Source organism: Electrophorus electricus, chromosome 3, assembly GCF_041902795.1.
Source record: "Electrophorus electricus isolate QZ-2024a chromosome 3, ASM4190279v1, whole genome shotgun sequence".
Lineage (NCBI taxonomy): Eukaryota > Metazoa > Chordata > Actinopteri > Gymnotiformes > Gymnotidae > Electrophorus > Electrophorus electricus.
The window spans coordinates 34,220,665-34,226,990 of record NC_137499.1 but is presented as its reverse complement, the minus strand read 5'-3'; the positions used below and the strand labels follow the sequence as shown (position 1 = coordinate 34,226,990).

At 42.9% G+C, this 6,326-nt stretch overlaps 1 long non-coding RNA gene across 1 annotated transcript in view; it reads left to right on the top strand.

The window, feature by feature from the left end:
- The window catches only part of LOC145657021 (uncharacterized), a 13,055-nt gene extending 8,867 nt beyond the window's left edge, over positions 1-4,188 (top strand). Inside the window, exon 3 of the long non-coding RNA XR_014122816.1 lies at positions 3,062-4,188. This is a non-coding gene — a long non-coding RNA (uncharacterized LOC145657021). The remainder of the gene's footprint in view (positions 1-3,061) is intronic.
- The last annotated feature ends 2,138 nt before the right edge of the window (positions 4,189-6,326 follow it).

The following is a 6,326-nucleotide window of genomic DNA, read 5'->3' as shown; positions in this document are numbered from 1 at the left end:
ATTTCTGTTTGTTTATCAGCTTCATAATTATCTCATTCAAATAAATATTTACATTTTCCTGCTCCTATAACGTCTTATTTGTCTTCGGGCATGTTAAAAAGCATGTCTTTCCTCGGCGTCCTTAAATATGTGATAAACAATTGGAGTTTGGAGAGGTGGAATTAAAATGGGAACGTAAATAAAGGCAAACGGTTTTGACGCTAACCAGACTGCCTGCTCTTGGGCTGCATGATGAAACGCAGGTGTGTGCCAGCTGGGCCGGCTACAGAAAACCCCAGGTGAGTTTCTGCTGACTGCCACACACTGCCATGGTGACAAATTTGTGACAGTCATAAAGGAAACAGAGGCCTGCTCTGCTGGGCCAAATGTTGGAAGTCATAATTAATCCTACAAACACGAACAAGAATGTCACCCTGCCTGTATCTTATAGGTTATACTTCTCCTGCCAGAATCCTTACAGAACACATTTATTCCCACTGTATCCATAGGAGTTATAACATTATAACATATTAATACATTTTACATTAGCATTTCAGCATTGTTCAAATGTTTATTATAGGTAAGGTATTATTAGGCAATGAAACTGTCAACCACGTGTTGATATGAAGTGTGGAACTCTTCACAAGCCTAGAAACTCATACTGGCACTTCAACTGCTAACCTACTCTCACCGTTACTGATGAATCAGGGTGCAGGCCCTCCCATTCTTCATCCAGTACTGAACTCATTGAGTGTGTGCGATGACTCAATTAGTCTGCAATCAGTGCATGTGTTGGGAGATCGTTCAAGCACCAGAGCTTTATTTACCCAGCAAGGGCACCTCGTCTCATGTTCCTGACAGAGTGCTGGTGGACCATCCATCTCTCTGACTGATGCTCCAGCAGATGAGGCGTCCATCCTTGGCCGAGCCTGACTTTGAGGTTGTCCACCTGGGCTTTGAACTCGCCTGCTCTCCCAGAGCCTGCTACGCTCGAGCCATTCCAAGATGCCTTTGCTGCCTCCATGCCTGATGTAGATGGATAGATTGGGTTAGATTCCTTTGCGTTTCAAGCTCTGCTAGGTTAAGCTGAATGAATGGTCATTTCTGGGGTGTGTTTGGTGATGGTAAGGCCCTATAAACTCCCGCCAAGCTCATAAATGCAAAATTGATGATCCTGGGTGTCACTTGATTCAAACATATTTGCGTGGCGCATAATCTGTGCACTTAACTCCTGCAGTAAATTAGTCAAGATGTACCAACATCTGCTCCAGAAATTCCATTCTGACTACCATTATAAGGTAAACAGAAGTATCTTTTACATTATATTTGACATTTTGTGGCAGGAGGCCTTGTTAAGCTTCCTTGAGGTCTATATCTACACTGGAGACAAATGATATAATGCTAATTTAGTCAAACTTTGTGTATTCTAGTAAGAGGTTTTCATTCAGTTTCCTAAACAACAAGCCAGTTTTTGATCAGATACAACATACTTCATGTAGTGCTAAATATGGAAAGTCAAAAAAACCCACTCCTCAAACTGACAGGTTACTCTTAAACATTTGTTTATTTTCCGGCCTTTTTACGATGGCAGCCATATCAAAGCCTGTTTGTTTATTTTAGCACTTGAAATGGCTGGAAGAAAAGACCTTGACTCCACCACTGATGTAGTCTCAGAAGGAGACGTGCACTTGGGGGGAGGGGGAGTGTCGTGCACATGCCCGTGAAAGATTGCGATGGTGTTATTGACGCTGGGTGGCCTGGAAGACCTCTGAGAAACAGGAGAGCACGTGCTGGGAGCCGTGTTTACAGAAAGGGCGAGAGGGAGGGTTAGAGAAAGGAGGGGGACGTTTTTGTTTTTAAACTGTTAAGGGTTAGTTTAGCCAGCTAATTTGGTCCTAAGCCTGCCCCTGGTGTTGCTGTGTGTGCCCTTGATGGCCTCCGATGTTGTCCAGACACTGGGCAGGGGAAATATATCCCATCTTTATTAACCTGTTTATAAAAGCCCACAGACCTCTGCAGGAAGGGAAAGTACACTCATTTATTTATAATCAAATAGCACCAATTGGTTAGAAATCTCAGATGCACATTCACACTCGGACAAGCTTTCAGTCAGACTCTGAAGCAACACAATGCACATGTTTGTGCACTGACATTTGATGTCAAGCCAGAATGTAGATATAGCCAAAAAGCCAAGATATAAATCTAATCAACATTTCACAATGCATGCTGTTCCCACTAACTTTATGCACACACACATACACACACACACACACAACCAACCCCATGCTGGCTAAGCCAGTTCACCTCAGCAGAGTGCTAAAGTCTGCTTGTCAGCACGGCATCGTAAATCGCCATGTGATAAGGAGTAGGAGGGGAAGAGATTCTCCATGGAGGAGCCAGACTTGGATGAGTTAATCTCATCCTGGTGTGGGGAAAATGCTATTAGGTGCCTCTGTTTTGGTTTAAACCTGGTTCTGGTTAGCGTCTCCAGGACCTCGCCTGGCCAATCACGGCGTCCCTCCATCCATCCGGCAGGCCGGCTAGGCCTGGCTAATGAAGACCGTGAAGAATAGCCGTGAACCTGGTCACACTGAGCTCAAGGCCCGGGGTCACATACCGCTGCGTTCTGTCCGTAGAGTGATGACACATGTGGCTAGGTCCTCATGCTCAGGTTCACGGGTCTCAGGACAGTTTACTCTGTGGTTCTGTGTGGAACAGTGTGTGGTTTTTGGCAGCTGGTGTGTCGCATTAAGTTTAGTTAATGTGTTACAGCGGACTGAGGGGTTTCCATATTTTGCGTGTCTGGTGGCTCACAAACCCCTGCATGGGTTTCCTATGGATGCTTTTTACACCAACCAAATATCCTCAAAAAAAACCCTACAATCACATACTCATGTGAGATAAGGAACTTATTGCTTATTTTCTTCTAAAACAATCTAATTACATTATATAAAAATGACACAGAGCCATTTGATTGGCTTTGAGATGAATTATTAAAATAAAAATAGATTTTCAAAGTTTCATTTAAATATGTTTTCATGCTTATTTTCATTAAGTGCCGGGTGCGTTCTCTCTCCTCCAGGCGAGACTTGTCTGCACTTCCGTGAGGGACGGATGATTCAGACGTTTCCTTCACTCCCTACGCCTTTCTTCTCTCCTTTACATCTCTTAAGGAAATGATTTACCATGTCAGATCTTCCCTCCTTCTCACCCATATCATATCTCGCTCTGTCTGCAGCACACTCGCGTTGGCCGCTCACAGTTAGTGTTATTTTAATTTATCAACCTGTAGTCCACCTACAGTTGTTTTTTGTCCCATTCTATGTTTTTTCACCTCACTTTCCCCGAGGTAATACTGTGCGCAGTTAGCTCGGATTTCTGGCTTGTTGAGTTTTTTGTTTTTTGTTTTTTTTATATCACACTGACATTCTCTATTAAAACCGAACCCAGATCATGGAATTTAAGTGGCCCTACCTGGAGAAGCCTAGGAAGCTTCTGACCTTTGACCGGCTAGCTGGAGGGGCTTGCTCAAGGTTAGGCCCGAGCTCAGCCTCGAAGCTGTTTGATTTAAAGCCAGCCTTGACACTTGTAAATGTTGTTCAGCTGTTATATCGGATTACATCATCACGGTCTTCCAGATGGCAGTGCCATCCCTCTAATCTAATGGATTGCTTTATATTTATGTGAAGTCATTAAAGCTGTATTAAAGTTAACAGCCCCAAAGAGCTTTAATCAATTTACCTCGAGGCTGCAGAAGTCACTATCCTTACAGCATTAACATTTAAGTATGGTGTAAACACTCACTCTGCTACGTGTGTATGTACGTGTGTATGTGTTTTGCTGTGTAGTGTAAATAATGTGAGCAGGGTGGTAACTGTGTGTCCATGTAAAGAAGTAAAATCCCTATTAGATATTAGGTTTCATTTGAATTAGGAGTCACAAAAAGTTCTAATTTCTTTCATGTGTCAAGGGGAACAGTTATAAATGATGACATAAACCAAAAAGGGACAGTCTGTAAAGAGGGACAGTTCTCACACAGGGAAGTCGACTGACATGGATGGCTGGCTGGTCACTTCAAAGACCTACAGCCCCAGTACTAAAACTGTATGTGTTGGGTGTGAAGATAGATCGTTCCAGGAGCCAATGTATACAAAATGACTGTGATTTCTAAACATTTCAGTAGACATGTGAATTCCTGTGAAATATACTCCACTGTGATCACATATTCATTGTTGTTTTATTTCAAATTCAATGTGATGAGGTACAGAGCTAAAACAACAGAAGCTGTGCACTGGGTACGATAAGACCCAACTGTCTTGTACTCCAGTTACTATGCCATTCATCTTTCTTCCTCTCCATCTCCCACTGTCTTTGTGTCCTTCTGTCCTCTCCATCTCCCACTGTCTTTGTGTCGTTCTGTCCTCTCCATCTCCCACTGTCTTTGTGTCCTTCTGTCCTCTCCATCTCCCACTGTCTTTGTGTCCTTCTGTCCTCTCCATCTCCCACTGTCTTTGTGTCCTTCTGTCCTCTCCATCTCCCACTGTCTTTGTGTCGTTCTGTCCTCTCCATCTCCCACTGTCTTTGTGTCCTTCTGTCCTCTCCATCTCCCACTGTCTTTGTGTCCTTCTGTCCTCTCCATCTCCCACTGTCTTTGTGTCCTTCTGTCCTCTCCATCTCCCACTGTCTTTGTGTCCTTCTGTCCTGTCCTCCTCCTTCTGGAGGCACACACATGGTCATCTTTCACTTGCTCTCTGGCCATGGTCACGTGGGATTATTGCTCGTTGTCAGACTAGGCACAAAAATACATGATAATCATGATGTTCCCTAATTACCCAGCAATTTGTCTGACCTACATCTGTTTTTCTCTCCCTCTTTCTCTCTCCCTCTCTTTCTCATTTTATTTTCTCTCATGCAATTACTTTGTATTCACCCCCATGGCCTTGAAACCACTCAAACTTGCATTATAACTTATTCTCTCTCTCTCTCTCTCTCTCTCTCTCTCTCTCTCTGCTATCATTTCTTTCCTCCCACCTCGCACTTGCTTGCAGATAGTTTTCTCATGCTTTCGTTTGTGACTGCTTGCTCTGTTTGCTTTGCTGTGAGGAACGTTCTGTATACATCTGGTGACATAGATGGGATGGCTTGTTGACGTTAGCACTTTGTCCCGCACTTATCTGCACAACAGTCATGTTCAGGAAGGAGAATGTCAAGTTGTTAACCTTTTTAGGTATCTTTAGGTAGCTAAAGGTATGTGTGGTCCTGAGAACAAACTGTGTTGTTTAAATACATATGTAACTCTATACATGCATACACACACACACACACACACAGAGATGTCAGTGTAAGTTAGATGTTAGTCTGTTTAACACATACTTAGTCTTATTTTTAAACCTGACTGAGTGCTGGTAACTATCAGGGTTTAGGTTTGTAAGTTGCGTGGATATGTCTGAGTTGAACATGTAGTACTTTGAAGTGTTCTAGGTCTCACTGAAAATAGCGAGACTCATCTGGAGTTGATCAGGCAGCGATTCTCACCAGTTTTAACAAGCTCTTTTTTGGTCAGGCTTTCTACTGATTTCTCTCTCTCACTCACTCTCACACTTTTACTGACCTTTACAGTTTCTGTGCTGAACCCCCCCTGGACGCACACACAAACGCACACTCTCACACACAGACTTCTAATCATTCTTCTTCGAGCTTAACATGCATCTGTCTCCACTGCTGGGTTGCTTTTGAGATCTGAGTGGGCCTAATCAGACAGCAGAACAATAGTTCGGGGTGGATGTGACATCATCTTTGTGGGCGATGATGGCAAACAGGGAAATTTAATGAGAAATAATGTCAGTGCAAAGGAGTGAGAAACTCTGAATATAACAGTGCAATCACCATCACTAGAGGCTTATTGTCAACATTATTCAAAAGTTCTAACTACAATAAGTTACAGCAATATCCCTGCACTCCATAACCATCATTAGAAGAAACACTTATCATTGTTAAGTATTTCTAACAATACACTGTTAAATATTTCTAAGGCATCTTAGTGTATAGTTCTTCACTGATCCCCGTGGCTGATTCCTCCTGTTAAAACAAGTGAAATTCAAAATTCCAAAAATTAAGAATATTTAAAACCTCGCACGTTCTTTCATGAAGTAAGTTGAAGATGTACCTGCACCAAATGAGCTTGGAATCAGAGCTTCTGCATTTTCCACCACAGTACAATCACTAAAGCCTTCAAATCTTCAGTGCTTCCTCTTCTCTTAGCTTGTGCTCTGGGTTATAACTGAAGTTAATTCATCTGGATCGTAACTGTCACATATCCCTCCCACACTGCAGTAGTTTGTGTGAAT